Source organism: Acartia tonsa, chromosome 2, assembly GCF_053477335.1.
Source record: "Acartia tonsa isolate MP-2025a chromosome 2, ASM5347733v1, whole genome shotgun sequence".
Classification (NCBI taxonomy): Eukaryota; Metazoa; Arthropoda; class Copepoda; order Calanoida; family Acartiidae; genus Acartia; species Acartia tonsa.
Window position 1 is genome coordinate 48,133,061 of NC_137261.1, and position 16,004 is coordinate 48,149,064.

The following is a 16,004-nucleotide window of genomic DNA, read 5'->3' on the forward strand; positions in this document are numbered from 1 at the left end:
TCGTCATTGGAGATATACATTAATGACCGGCCATTGTCTTATCTCTTTTGATCCCTGCATATACATACATTTTCTGTGGCTTCCATTGTAAGTGTGAGCAAACCATGTTTCTTTTTCTTAGTTAAATTCGAGGTTAAATAAAAATTATACTTCCAGAATCAATATAATATTACTTGGATGTTGCACCAGATTTGCATGTACTCTGATAAAGTAATACTTGCAGCTGGCTAAAATAACTATATCTCCCCATTTACCCCCTTTTCCCCATCCCCTCCTGATGGATGGACGAACTGACCAATAAATGAGGTCCATATTAGCAAGCTAAATTGACGACAAATTCATTACTACCAGATAAGATAGGTAAGTAGGTTCAAAAGTTCAATTAAAAGATAAAATTTTCGGATCTGCGCAGCTATTATACTTTTTCTATTTTACATTAGTTGGCTTGTTATTTAATCCAATATAGGATGAAAAAATATGCAAAAAATACTTATCCTGAATTGATGAGTAAAGATATTTAATGCAGAAAAAAATACTTATATTTTCAAAATTATAAAATATATGTTTTGCTAATTATCTATATTTGTTTGTGGAAAAAACATGTTAATCTTTTTTAATTAGCAAAAATGAAAGTACAAAAATGCAACCTCAAATATCCACCCTACCCCAACTCTTCTCCCATCCCAAAACTGCCTCCTAAGACCGCAGCAATATTGTTAATTATAAGATATAATTGTGTATGGATGGATGGATGGATGGATCTTACTAATTCTCCGATAACCTTCCCGATTTCTTTTGTGTAAACCTCCAACTCCCAATTCTTCCATTCTCTATCTTCTATAATTGTAGAGATCTCTTCAGCTGTAGCCATGGAGAGATACATGTTTTCAAACATTTTAATCGATTTAAAAATGTGATTTTTTGTAGGTATATAAAATGGGATTAATTTAGTGTATTATGTATCTTTAATAAATTGTCATATTCATTAAAAAAAGAAAAAAATACCTTTATCGAAAAGTTCGAACTGTTTATTTATGATTTTCCACCCGTTAATGGGCCAGGGCATTCAATTCTTTTTAAATAATGTTTGAAATTTATAAGATTTCAATTAGATAAAAAAGCAGAATAACTGTCCATGATTCTCTTTTGGTGTGTGCATCCTTTTTGTTCATTTTCAATTTGCACACAACATGACTAACATTTTCTTTTTACACAGGCTCACATTTTTAACTCAGGAAGGTCTGCATGCTTCGAAAATAATAGGTAAGGGGATGGGTCTATTTTTTCAATTTAAAATTTTTAAGTACTAAAATTTACATTTGTATCATGGTTTTAAGCTGGAATATAGAAGCTCTTTATAGTGCCCATAAAAAAGGGGGATAAATTAAAAAAAACTTTTGACCAAAGTATCCCAAATGACGTCATAGTGAAATAATGGATTATAGGCACTAAGAAGAGCTTCTGGAAAGTAAGTAAAAGAGTACCAATCACAACATAAAAATTTGTATACAAAATAATTACGTCAGATACATTATTAAACCTAACTTTATATACCTTTAAGACTAAATAAACTAAGTCTAAGGAAAAAAACATCAGATTATTTTGAATTAATTGTATAAAAGCTTTGCTGCTAGCAAGTAATTATTGTTCTATTTTGCTTAAGCACACATGTTCATACTTTTGTAAATAAACGGTAGGTAAACATACACAAATAACTTCACATAAAACATAAAAAATAATATTTATTCATATAACAAATTTCTTTAACCCTAGAACCAACTGCAATTTTCGTCTATTTTTTGTTTAATGTATCTAAAAATCAAATCACCTATTTTATGATATATAATTTAACATGTTAGTTACCTTCTGAACTTCTAAAAAAGAATAGAGGTAAAAAAAGCTATATACTGCATTAATATTTCTAGCCAACACTATGAATGTAAGTACAAAGTGCGATAAATATATTTTTGATGTTTTTTTTCTGAAAATTCGCAGATTTTAAACACGTACAGGGCCCCCCAATCAGATCATTTATTCTGAAGTGGCTATGTATTATTTTTCTTTAATTAATCCATTGAAGTTTACATCAGTGGTATTTAAAAAGACCAAAAATGCGCCAAAAAAAATATAATAAAATTTCCCCGGGCACCCTGTATATTTGTAAATATCTGAGGCTAGAGAAATGTAAACAGTAAGAATGGTAATTACTCAGCCCTAATGATTAGATAATCAGGAAATATTCATTTTATAATTATTATTCGATACATTGGAGAATAATTTAGTAACATCCACGTTTTTTGATGTAGTATTTTTATTGTGTTATCTTTTTTCAATATGCATTTAAATAAAATTATCAATATTGTCATTTTTTTGGTTTTATTATTATCCTTTAACAAAATTAAATTAGTTTAAATATATTCTGTAATAGGACAACAGATGATAAATTAATCTTCAGTTTTTAATGTGTTTAATTCTGTCTTTAGGGAGGGGAATTTATTGACCATTCCCTCCCTTGAAAATAAAAAAAAGTTAAACCACACTTTTATAAATATTTATGGCCAAAGTACATATTTGTTTTTGTATAAACTAAAACTTTATAATTTTCTATGCAACCTTTCTGAATTTACATAAATATGCTAATAAGGCTAAAACCACAGCTAGTCAGCTACTTGCAGGGCCTAATATTCTAAATAACAAGAACAGCAGAATAGTTATTTATCGCATCGTATTATAGACAGCTTACCAAGGATATAAAAATGAAAAAATATAAGATTAAACTCAGTTTTGATAGCCGGAAGTAGATGGTATTAATTTCATGATTTTGTTTTAATATTCGTGGAAAATTGTCTGTAATACAAAGTTATACATAATTTTTCATTATTGCTAAGAACCGGTTCTAATCAAGCGGATATTAATAGGTTTGGAAGCTATACTGGAAATAAAATTATTAATTAAAAATGCTACAAAATCTAAATTTTGTAAATCAATCAAAATGGTCGAATAATTTTCTCTACCCCATGCTGTTTTTAAAAGCTTATTTATTATGAATATATTTCCATGAATGAATACGGTTGAAAATGGTTGAATCATAGGAAATATGTCTAGTGAAAATGTTTCTGGATAATTGACTTAAAGCACATTAATTACAATGTTGAACAATAATGCTGGCATTATATCAATATACAACAAAATACAGAATACAATTATTAACATAGCATTACAAAGTAAAAAGATATACATATCTTGATTTGACTTACACCAACTTAAATGTCAAGCAAATAAGATCTTATTACAGTATGTCAATAATTTATCAGACAGCATGCTAAAATTAATGTCAGCATAATGCTTCCATTCTTAGCAGGCCTGATCCAACTCTACTCAAACTAGCCATTCTCCTGTTTTCTGTAAAAATACCAATAAATCAAAGAGATGTATAGTACATAAATCACAATATTCCTCCATCAAATCAAGAAATATTTCAATCTTATCAAATATTTCTTATAAGCCATAAAACAAATCTAACCCTTAGTTTTATAATATTATTACATAAAAAAACATCAGGATGTATTTAAGAAAGAAGTCAATGAAAGAAAAGTTGCCTTTTTTGATTTTATCAAGGTGTTTGATTTAAGGAATTACTTAAAAACAAATGTATATTGATGTTTTTTTTATTTCTTCAAGGCTCAATTAGTCTTAAACTTGATAAGTTAGTGTGTGGCAGATCCTTTATATAAAAGAATGAGTATATATATTACAGCAGGGAGGGAGGGGACATTTGGCTGTTTATTACACTAGTTCCCAAGATTAAGTAATAACATTTTCTGATACATTAACTCAACAACTTTTGGACTTTTATTTAATTTTGATTGGTTGGTTCTTTAAATTGAGTGTTCAAACGTTTCAACCACTAATTTGGATATAGAGGAGGGATAATTTCATGTATCATTACTGGGGATCTACATCAAGTGTCCAAACGTTTTAACCACTAATTTTGATGTAGAGGAGGGGTAATTTCGTGCATCATTACTGGGAATTTAAACATCAATCTATCGGCCATTGTCTTATCCCTTTAGATTCCTGTTTTCAAGCACAATATTCATATAATACAACAAGGATGACAACATCCATAAAAGCGAAGCACTGAAACGGTAGGACAAACGGACATTAACACTTATATATTGTCAGAACTAAATAATCAGAATATAAATATATAAGAGTCGAAGCAAAATTCTAAGTAAATTTGTTTTAAAAAATGCTTTATTCAGGATAATGTTTATGGCCATACCTACATTTTAAGGACTTGATTATAGAGTTGCTTCGCTTATAACATTATACTTTGTTCTCCCAGGAATCAATATACCAAAAATCAGATCAATCGGATGATTTGATCACATAAAAATTTGTTGTTAAAAAGTAAAAAAATCAACATGTTTAAAACAGACGTACGGACATTTTGGTAATGATTATAGAGTTGCTACGCTTTCTAAATCATACCTAACTATTAAAGGAATCACCATGCAAAATTTGAAATCGATAGGACAATCCTAACATGCCTAAATTAACGAAAAAAGCTATCCGTTACGGACGTACGGACGTACGGACGTACGGACGGACGGACGGACGTACGGACGTACGGACGGACCGACCCTAATTATAGAAAAGCTTCGCTTTTAAAAATGTTTACAACAACAACAACATATTCAAGAATGTAGGACAAAATAGATTAACATTAATACAAAATTCCCAAAATAAATGAATATTCTGTAGGCTCAAAATGATTTATTATACCAAATTATTATTTTAAAAACATCTTAACTAGAGAAGAAAAAATGTAAAAGCTAGGCATCCGCAAATTTGTTTCACGTGTTACGGCCTTTGATTATTTTGGCAGTGTTTTTACTACGGTAAGACGCTTAGTGATCAATGGTTTATGATGAATGACTACTTCAGCTAGGAACAGTTTAGCGGCAGCTACTAAGCTTTCTATGACTTAAATTTGAAGAAAAAATTAGCGGCCCACAGTGTATGCGGCTGTCAATCCCTCTTATTAAGCTCGACTATAAATCTCAATCTCTCTGGGAAGCGCAAAAACATTGGACCAATTTCAAATTCAAATTTGGCAAAAAGTGCAAAATATTCTTAGAAAATTCACCAGCCGAAAAAAATAACACGGACAATTATGTGCAAAAATTGCGCAACAATAACAGAATTATTTTTTTTCAGTATGGCTTCGAAACCGATTAATATCCCCTGGATTAGAACCTGTTCTCAGCCATACTAAAAAAATCATGTAGAATCGAATTAAAGACAATTTTCCTCCAATATTAAAATAAAAATCATACAATTAATACCAGTTTTGTTAACCCGGAACATATATATTAAGTTCATTTTTATTTTCTTAGGAAACATGACAAGGACTTTAATTATAAGGTAGCTATGCAAAAGAAATCTTAAATAAAGTCCATTAATTTTACATTTCCATCATCTAAAACTAGAAGAAAAAACTTATTAACTATTCATAATATTATTCTATATTTGAATAACAAGAAAAATTTGAATATTTAAATTTGTTAACTGGTTCCATCATGGTTTAGCTTTTCTTTTGTTTACAAAAATATTAACTTTTGTTCAATTTTAGCATTCTTTATATAATTTTTATACAAGGGAGATTATGTGCAATTAGCAATTATTTTAATAATCTGTTAAACTTGATGTCAATTGAAGTATGATAAAATACATTCATTGACATTTAAACAAAATTCTTTGATATAAAGTAAAATGTTTGGACTAAAAGTAATGTTTAATATGAGGCATTATGTTGGCGTAATAATAACAGTCAAGCAAGTGGATAAATAGTATGTCAATTAAAAAAAATGAACACAGTAATAGTGTCTGACTGATTATGACGTAACAAAAAAAAATTAGCCAATGAGAGGCCGTTATTGACCAATGGTAAAATTTAAAGTGGCCTCTCATTGGCTAATTTTTTTTGTTACGTCATAATCAGTCAGACACTATTACTGTGTTCAAAAAAAATATTAAAGTTCTTAGATAAGATATTGTGCTTCAATTAAAATTTCTACATTATTTTATAGATACATAAATATCAGTTTTAGGCTGTAAATTGTTTATTGAAGCCTTGAATGATAAATCAAAAATGTTGATTTATATTGACAGAATTTTTTCTGTTGATTTACACCTCAGCGAACATTTGGTGAAGCGAGAAAACTGGATTTTTATCTCATCATAGTGAGAAAGGATAAATAAACAAACAACATTTCCATTGTAGAGAGAAAAAGTCAAATTATGTATTAGTATGGTAAGGATCTTCATTATTTAAAATTCAAAATAAATTATTTTTTAAATGATAAAAGCCCTTCTTTTATAAGGCAGAGTTGATTAGATTTGAGTAAAAATATTACTCGAAACCGATTAATAACAGATGGATTAGAACCGATTCTCAGCCATACTGAAAAATCACGTATAGCATCGTAATATATATTCAGTTTTCTACGAATATAAAAATGTACAATCATAAGATTAAAAACGGGGTTGTCAAAAATACTGGTTTTAATTGTACATTTTTAAACCCGTGGAAAACTGTTTGTAATAAGATGAAAAAAATAACTATTCTTACATATTAAAGAATGAAACAAAGGTTTAATATTTTTGTATTTGTTCCAATATTTGAAGTGTAGTAAAGAAAGAAAGTCTATATTTCTATATTTGTATAAGTTGAGTGTTGGTTGGAGAAATTACTTTTTCCGCCAGTAAAATAAATTAATATCCCCCCCCCCCCTAATCATAAAGTAACCCATAAAGCTTCCTGTTACATTCTTACCCATACCCAAAAGAAGCTTTTAATAATTATTTAGCGCATCATATTATGCTTTAACGGATAAAAAAATCAAAGAATTAAATCAGCCCCGAGATTTGTTAGCTCCGAGGAAAATTGTGTGTAATATGATGCTAAACATGATTCTTCAGTATGGCAAGGAACCAGTTCTAATCCATCGGATATTAACGGTTTCGAAGCCATACTGAAAAATAAATTATTCTTTTCATAATCTAATTTATAAATATTTAACCAAAAAGGTTAATATGATGAATTTTACACCTTACGTTCTTGTAGGTATAGACGTATGAACTTAGAGGAAATACAGATGCGCTCTTAAACTTAGAACGGGGTATCGGGTGGTCCATAGGCGATAAAAGTAAATGTAGCAGTGTTGGTTTATGTCTAGAATCAATAAGAGTGTTGCAGATGGGATGATGGCTAGCCAGGGATAGGTAAACATGAAACAATGATGTCACATGCTTTAAATTGATTAAATAAATCCACAAAGCATATGTCAAATATTGATAATTGTAGATAGTTGTTAGGACATTTTACGCATTTTCAAATTACTTTAAAAATTTTAATTAAAAAAATAACTACATTTTAGATTATATTTTGAGTAATATTTGAGTCATTGAACTATTTCTATTTCCTTGCTAAATAAATGCCTTGTCTAGGTAGCAAGAAAACTGCGCAAAATTTTAATAAAATCATAGTTATCAAATCATTGACAGTTTTAGCTGCTTATATCGTATTTTTTTAATGTATTCATTAAAATATGTACTTATACCGTAATTATCACAAACAGAAAAAGTCCTATATTAAAAGACACTTTAATTTTGGAAAATTAAAGAGAAAAAAGTTTTACTTTAAATGAAACATTTCCCCTTAATTTAGTTTGAGAAATTTTATTAAGATATTATTATTTAACCAGACATCAACATGTTCAAAACAACAAATTATATCAACCATGACTTTTACAAAAATTACAATTATTTAGATATTATTTTCAATTCTATATATATGTCAATAAAGTAAAGAAAAAGTGTTTTTCTTTTTCTAGCTTAAGAGAGTAAAAGTAATAGTAGAAAAATAACTAAAACAAGAATAAAAACATCAATAAAAGCGAAGCTCGTCCAAACGAGAAAATGAAGATGGTAAAAGTGTCTCATACAATAGGGGACAATTTATGCCGAAGTATCCCGATTGACGTCATGTTACCTTCTAATATGGTGTCTATTGGAATAGTTTGGTCCAGGAATAGGTATAACCTGTGATTTTTTCCCGAATTAATTTCGTTATTGGTATAAGCTGAGTTTGGTCAAGCGTTGTAACATTTAACCCCTTTTCTAGGATTTATATATCAATTAGAGACAATAAATAAAACATAAATATTTTTCTTCTAAAAACAGGATTGCACATACAAAAGAAATTGAATTTATGTTTTTGTGTGTGGATAGAGATGGAAAAGAAATAAAAATTGTCTAGTTCAGAGGTTAACTCACAAAAACCAAGTGTTTCGCATGTTAGTGTGTGTGTGTGGGTGTGAGTGTGTGTGTGTGTGGGTGTGTGTGTGTGTGCGGGCATGTGCAAATATCTTAATCTTATTGACATTGCAAATATATGGCCTTCATAAAGTTTCTATCGTATAAAAATGCCTATATTGCCAAGAAGGAAATATTATCAGGATATATTTTAGTAAGTTACAACAGAATTTACGCCAATAAGGTTTTGCGAATTTAGAAATGAAAAAAAATTTTACAATTTATTTTACTGATTCTTAACATACAATTTTGCACGTATAAACGTTTGAAATTTTGTAAACTACATGACATTAATCTACAAAGAATTTTATTTTTAAGCCTTGTTGAAATACCTATGATGAAACCATCCCATAATAAAAACAAGTAATTTGAAGGTCTGACTTGTAAAGAGTTGGGAAGCCAATTAAGAAAACATAATCCACACAGCAAGAAATGGTAAGACACAGCAAGAAATTACCTCAACTAATATTATTATCAAAACTATTTTATTTCTGCTAGGTTTTACATTTTCAATTCAATTTTATTTTAGAAAAACTACCGTGCTTTCATATTTTTTTCATCTCTTGATGATAAATACAGCTTTAAGCTTCATATGTAGTATACCATATGTATCCAAAAATACAAAACATTTTTAGTAGATGATATTTGTTTGATTTTAAGATTTCTAAATTTAGTGGACTTTTTGAGTTATTAAAAAAATCTGGAAGTTAAAAACAGTTAAACTAAACAGTTTAGAAAACAGTTTTATTATTTTGTATTTAAATTTATAGTGGTTTTTATACAATATATTTATGAAAATTTGCTTATTTATCTATTAACTGAAAAAATTATTCGTTTATACTAAAATAGTTTTTTACTTTAGCTTAATTTAATTGAAGCTATTTTATGATATTGGTTAAAATTTAAAATATGAACAAAATATAATATTAGCTTACCTTATTATTAAACTTTATATCACAGATGTCTCAATTAGTTCTACTGTTATATTGCGTGGCTGCTGTATGTACTACTCTGGCTGTATTGGCTGTATGTACTACTTTGGCTGTATTGGCTGTATGTACAACTGACAGACATACCACTGAGGATCATACCCAGCAAGCTAACACCTTGTCTGAAATAAATACAATTCATCATCAATTATCAAACTTTCAGAAACAATAGACCAAGTTGGAAATTATTTAGAACCTTATTAATAATTCTATTTCAAAATTACTAAGTATAGTAAAGAGTTATAATTGTAACAATAAAAAGCAACTTTAATCATATGAAACGAATTTTCATATATACATATAAGATCAAAAGTAAAAAATGAATTATAAGCAATTTGAATTCAACAAAGCATTTGATTTGTAATAAAATATGTAAGGTATATTCTATTATATAAAGTTGTACGGGTTTTTTGTCTGAAGCTTAAGATCTCAACAACTACTTAACTAATTGGGTTCTCTATTTTAGCTAAGAGTCACAAAGATCCATTGATGGTATTAGGCTATTTCAATTTCTGATTAAAGTCTTGGGATGGTTTGAAGCTATCCTTTCATCCCCTTTCTAACCTTTCGATTACAGAGCATATGATAGGTGCTTATTTGATGTAAATATTGAAAGTTTTTATCCTTAGTTATTATATTGTTTATTGTAATACGTGACAAGAAATACACTTACAGAAGCTTCTCATATAATTAGTTAATGTAATAATTCTTGCCAAATTAACAATTACACTTAAACACATGTACTTATATATCTTTTTATTCAAGGATCTAAAGGGATAAGACAATGGCCGATAAATTGATGTACATTCCCAATGATAATACACAAAATTACCCTTTGTGTAATTGTATATACAATTAATGGTGAAAAAGTAGATAAACCAACCAATAAAAATTCAATAAACAGTCCCCATAGTTGTTAAGCCAACCAACGAATAAGAACATGTTGTTATAAAACATTGGAGACTAGTGTAATTAACAGCCCAATGTCCCCTCCCTCCCTGCTTTTTATCACAATAACTTATTAAGAAATATAAATGTATTCATGATTTTACATTTATTACGATTAACAAGCAATATCTCTCAAATGTGCTTTAAGAAATAATCTAAAATATGGATAATACCAGCTAATCTGTTTTCATTGTGTTTGTCCTAGTTTTGTATAGATTTTCTTTTTACACTAATCTTTCAATCATTTTCAGTATTAGCTAGCTACAGCTTTCTTACAACATAGTATATATCTATTAGATTAGCCTTTTTGCTGAGTTTCAAAAAATAGGATTTATATTTTAAACTTTTTGTATTGTATGATCAATAATATATCAACATGTCGTGATTATTATCGTCAGAACATAGGTTTTATTTAATTTTTGTAAATGTTTTATGTGATTTTGGAGGATTTTTCATCGCTGCCTCGCCAAATTGTTTTTGTGAAAAATCCTCCAAAATCACATAAAACATTTATAAAAATTAAATAAAATCTTATGTTGATAGCTCTTCTATGATTTTTTTAAAAAATTGTAGATTTTTAATATGATTTCAGAGGATTTTTCACAAAAACAATTTTGGCGAGGCAGCGATGCAGCGACCCAAATTTTTAAAGAATCCACCTCTGCTTTGTTGATTTAATAGGTTGATTAAGGCTGACTGCCTACATTCTGACGGTAATAATCATGATATGTTGATTGTTGATATATTATTAATCATACATAATCATGATCCACCTCAGTTTTATGAATAATAAAACTTTGATGACAAGCCAGCTATAAACATTTACTGAAAAAAATATAAAGTCTCGACTTTTTTGCCAATCAAAACATAATTGTTGATATTTTCTTCAGATGTAACACCCCTCCATGAGATACAGAGATATATTGATAAAAATTAATCCGCATAAAAGGTAAAATGATTGTATTGTATAATGATATTCCCCCCCCCCCCTTTGACCTTAGTATGCTTAATCATCTGAATAATCATCAAGCTAACCTCTTCCTCTCATAGTTAGAGCCAAGAACATATAACTGTTTCTTACTGTACTATTATCTTTTATTGGTTTTATCATTAAACAGATTAAAAGGGTGAGAACTATTCTTTTTACAAGTTCTATTTTTTGATGTAAGACAATATTTCTTGATAAGTAACTTAAACAAGACTCGTATCTTAAAATTACCTAAAAAATAGCCCTAACCCAGACTAGCCCAAATAAGGTTTGAAATACATGTTTTTTTCGACATATTTATACTTTCCAAGATATTTTTTGACAGAGATGAACTAGAACTAGAATAATTTTGATTAATTTTGGTTTTGTAACTTATAATTCGATATAGAACAAGTTTATTACTGTAAACTTGTTAATAAACGGGTAACTACAATAAAAATGATCTTATTTGGAATTTAAAATCTTTTTAATGACGTAAAAGCTAAAATATTATATCCCTAGAAAACAGAAATATGTTTGTGGCTCCAACCTTTCTCTTTATCTTAAACAATATGCTTATTATACCCTTTTGTGCTTCTATCTGATTCATAGGCACTCTGAGACTTAGTTACATAAAATAATTTCATACAAATTTAGCTATAAAGCTTATGTATCTAGGTAAATCAATAAATTCATAAAATTAAGCTTTTCTTATAGCTTATGAAGCCATTATAAAAATAAAATCATATATTTCACTTCTATATAAAAAGAAATTATCTAATAATCTAATAATTCGTACTAGAATATCTTTAACTCAAAACCTTAAAGGCTTTTGGCGGCCAAACGACTGAACATACATGTAATGTTTATTCATTGTTATATTTTGCGTATGAAGGCCCAGAAATATTTATAGAATAGATGATTAACAGTAAATCAAATCATCCACCCTCTCCCCCTACAACACTGCTAGAAGAACAGAAAAAGTGACTTTTAAGAAAAGAAATACTTTGAAAGAGAAAAAATTTCAATCCTATATACAAAGTACTAAGCTTTTTTTGTTTGTAGCGAAGGATCTCGCTCACCACAGAACCGATATGGTTCTCTTTTAGAGGGAAGCTTCTTATAGGACCTGAGATGGTTTTAGGCTATTTTATTTTTATAAATAAGCCTGGGTATGGTTTTAAGGTATATTTCTGCCCTTCCATATCCTTTCGAATATAGAGCCCCTAGATGCTAGGGGCGCAGACGCTAGTGATTAATAATGTTGAATAGAGAAAAGAACGTTCAATACATATTGTAACATACGACAGGGATAAAGGGATAGTGCAATACCGATAAATATTAAGAAACTTAATAATATGTGTAAAATTTCTCTTTTGGAGCTTGTAAATATTTGAAGGGTACAGGAGTAAGGGCTATAAACTAATTTCATCTACATTGTATTTTCCCTGTCCGAGTAGAATAGAGGGGGGAGAAATAATTGAGTTAAGTTCCAATTACACTGCTATCAAAAAGATATTTACATACATATTTACAAAATAATTGTACACCAACAAAATTTTAAAATATGTTTGCTGAATACTCAAATTCATTCACATACTCACACACACACACACACACAAACAAACATATACAAACATCGGGTTTAACCACTTATATGATTATTGAAAACAGCCCTATTCAAAAACTAACAATTAGTAAAAAAATTCCATTATAACTTTTTTGTTTACTCACATTTGAAAAAGTTGAACAAATGTGGCTTTGGCTAGAATATTTATGCACTATAATAAAGGGAAATTTGCTTGATAAAGCGTCTACATTATGTCCAGTATTAAGCACCACAACTGTACAGAGACAGAAGAAACTGAATTTTAAGATCTTTAAAGACAATAAGAAAAAATACGGTGAAAAAGTGTAAGTTCTATGTTAAAAAATTCGACAAATATATTTAAAGGCTTTTTTTGAATATCTTTAAAAGTTTAGATATATTATATATCAATTAACACTTGAAATAAATTTGATGTATATTTTAACAGAGAACCAGAAATAATTTCTTCATGTTCCTACGGGTTGTTTCAAAGAACGAAAAATAACTTCTATACCTATAACAAAACGATGTTCTTTCAATCGCACTATGCTATTAGCTCTATGTTGATATTATAACAGCACCAGGTTAGGTTATTGATTGTATTTTAGACTTAGGCTAATGTTTATAATCTGAATACCACATAACTTGAGCAAACTTAGGTAAAGTTGAATATCATAGAGACTAGAGTGCCTCCAGGGAATCAGAGATACGTCAATAGACGATGAATTGATTTTCCCCAATTCTTATATAAAACTATGTCTCTGATACTTATAAATTTTGTGGAGAAAAACTTAGCATTTTAACTACAATTGACCCCTCCCTCCTTGATTTGGTCCAACTTTGGGTTGCTATTGTACCCGACTAAACACAAAGCTATAACTTTCAAACATGGTTAACACCAGGTATTTAAAGGGATAGGACACTGGCCGATAAATTGATGTAAATCCCCAATGATGATACACAAAATTACCCCTTCTGTAGATTACAATTAGTGGTTCACACAATAAAACACTGAATTTAATGAATCAACCACAAAATTCACCAGTTCCCAAAGTTGTTAAGCCAACGAATAAGAAAACGTTATTATAAAACTTTATAAATAAACAGCCCATTGTCCCCTCTCTATGGTTAACACTAACAGTGAATCTAATAAACCATTCAATCTATATGTAGAAGATTAGACCAAACTAGTGGCTGCGCCCCCTAGCATATAGAGGCTTTGTATGTAGGTAAACGCAAAAAATAGCCTAAAACCATCCTAGAATCTATATGGATCTTTCCAGAAAAGGAGAACACGATAGGTTCATTAGTTATGAAAACCTTAAGTTACAAAAAATCTTATTACTTTATATAACACAAGATACTGTATCTTTTAAATATCCTGTATTACTTTAATCTCATAAATACAGATTTCCAATGGAAATTGTGGATTTATATGTATAGTAATCTAAGATTTCTACAATAAAACCCTTTACTTGTCTATTAAGAAATAAATGTTTTAATTCCTTTACTAAAATTTTGATGAAGAAACTTAATTTAGGCTTTTAATCTTGAAACTATTGTTAATCTTTTCCAGATAAAAGAATTAAAAGATATAAACTATTACTATCTTTATAACTGTAAAACGAGAAATACGTCTTAATAAAGAAATTTGTTAAGAATATTTAAACACGAGTTAGATTTTTAATAGATAAAAGAAGATAAAAAAAATCAGTGTACAAACTTAAATTTACAAATAAATTAAAATTTTGAACTGGTTTAGTTCCTATAAATACAATAAGAGTTTTATGAAACACACTAGTTATCCTAGAATACTGAAAATAGTTTAGCAAGACCTATAGTGTGATTTGTAAACATATATACATTACATACAAAATAAGAGCTTTATGAAACGACTTATATACCCATAATACAATTATTAAGAATTCTTGTTAAGCCAGAATTTTTATAAATAATATCAAGCGACAGCCTGACTTTAGATAAAAGTTTTTTAATTATGAATTTTGAAAGTTGTGTTTAAGTTTTGTGCATAATAAAGCAAGATATTCTAATATAATATTAAAACCTGTTAATTCAAGTATAGTTCAACAATAAATATAAAAAGGCATGATGGTTAATGCCTTTATTTGACCAATTAGAATACAATGTAGGAACAATCCAATCACAATATTGGGTCAGAATGTGCAAAAAAAAATTTTAATGAATTTTAATCAGTCTGCTATAAATAGTGAAAATTTCTTAGGATAAAGCTTTACTTTTAAAAATGCTACAATCTTTCAGTTTTTTCCCTCGTATTATAGGGTTGAATCATATGTGACGAAATATAAACTTTTGGATAAATAAAAATATGCGATTATAATATCATACTTGAAATAAGAACAATACTAGAAATATAAAAAAAAAATTTACCTGATTTGACAAGCATGGAAAGGCTATGAAACTGTGGCTGGCAGATCCTGGTGGTAGCCACCTCCTCCAGGTTCATAACTCCGCCCCCTTAATACTCAATAACTCGGGAGTCCCCGGCCCACCCCCTGGATAGGAGTTAGGAGCGGCGGGGGGGTTAGATTGGTGTTGAGAAAAAAAATTGTATGTGACTGGAAGTAGCTAGTCAGGATCCTTGGAGAGGTACCTGACTTTACAGGCTGCTATCAGCTACTATGTATACTACCAAGTTATATGTGTATATGTATATATATCATATATACATCTTAGGGTGGGTGAGTGTGTAATGTCTAAAATACATACACTGCCACCTCACCGAAGGAAGAAGAGCTTTTCTCGTGTGTGAGTGTGTGTGTGTGTGTGTATTTGTATGTGAGTGTGCTTTTAATCTGAGAACCTGGGCGCTTGAAGCCCGCTGGCAAACTGGTCTCCAGATGTATTATACACACACATACTCTCCTCTCAAGCAGGGGCGACATCATCATACCTTACTTATAAACCAAGCCTCTTCTTACCCCCCCGTAGCCCTCTTCCATACCTTATAAGCCCTCAAATGTATATATGTTATCCACAATGTGTGTGTATGTGTGGGTCTTTAGCATCCCCTAGTTTCTTCTTTACTTTTCATCTGTGTATCCTCCCTTTAGTTATCCTCAATCATTTTGCCCTCCCGTCTCCGCCCTAA

The 16,004-nt window shown here is 29.3% G+C and overlaps 1 protein-coding gene across 28 annotated transcripts in view; it reads right to left on the reverse strand.

Moving 5' to 3' along the window:
• LOC145312035 (neuronal acetylcholine receptor subunit alpha-7-like) overlaps window positions 1–15,745 on the reverse strand; it is an 86,533-nt gene extending 70,788 nt beyond the window's left edge. For 27 of the 28 annotated variants that reach the window (XM_080151167.1, XM_080151164.1, XM_080151158.1 and 24 more), the window contains exons 1-2: window positions 15,284–15,744; window positions 9,318–9,493 (exon numbers count right to left, since the gene is read on the reverse strand). The gene's annotated coding sequence lies outside the window, so the exon portion shown is untranslated. Of the gene's footprint in view, window positions 1–9,317; window positions 9,494–15,283 lie in introns of all 28 variants that reach the window. The other variant, XM_080151144.1, reaches the window with a different exon arrangement.
• Window positions 15,746–16,004: the final 259 nt, after the last annotated feature.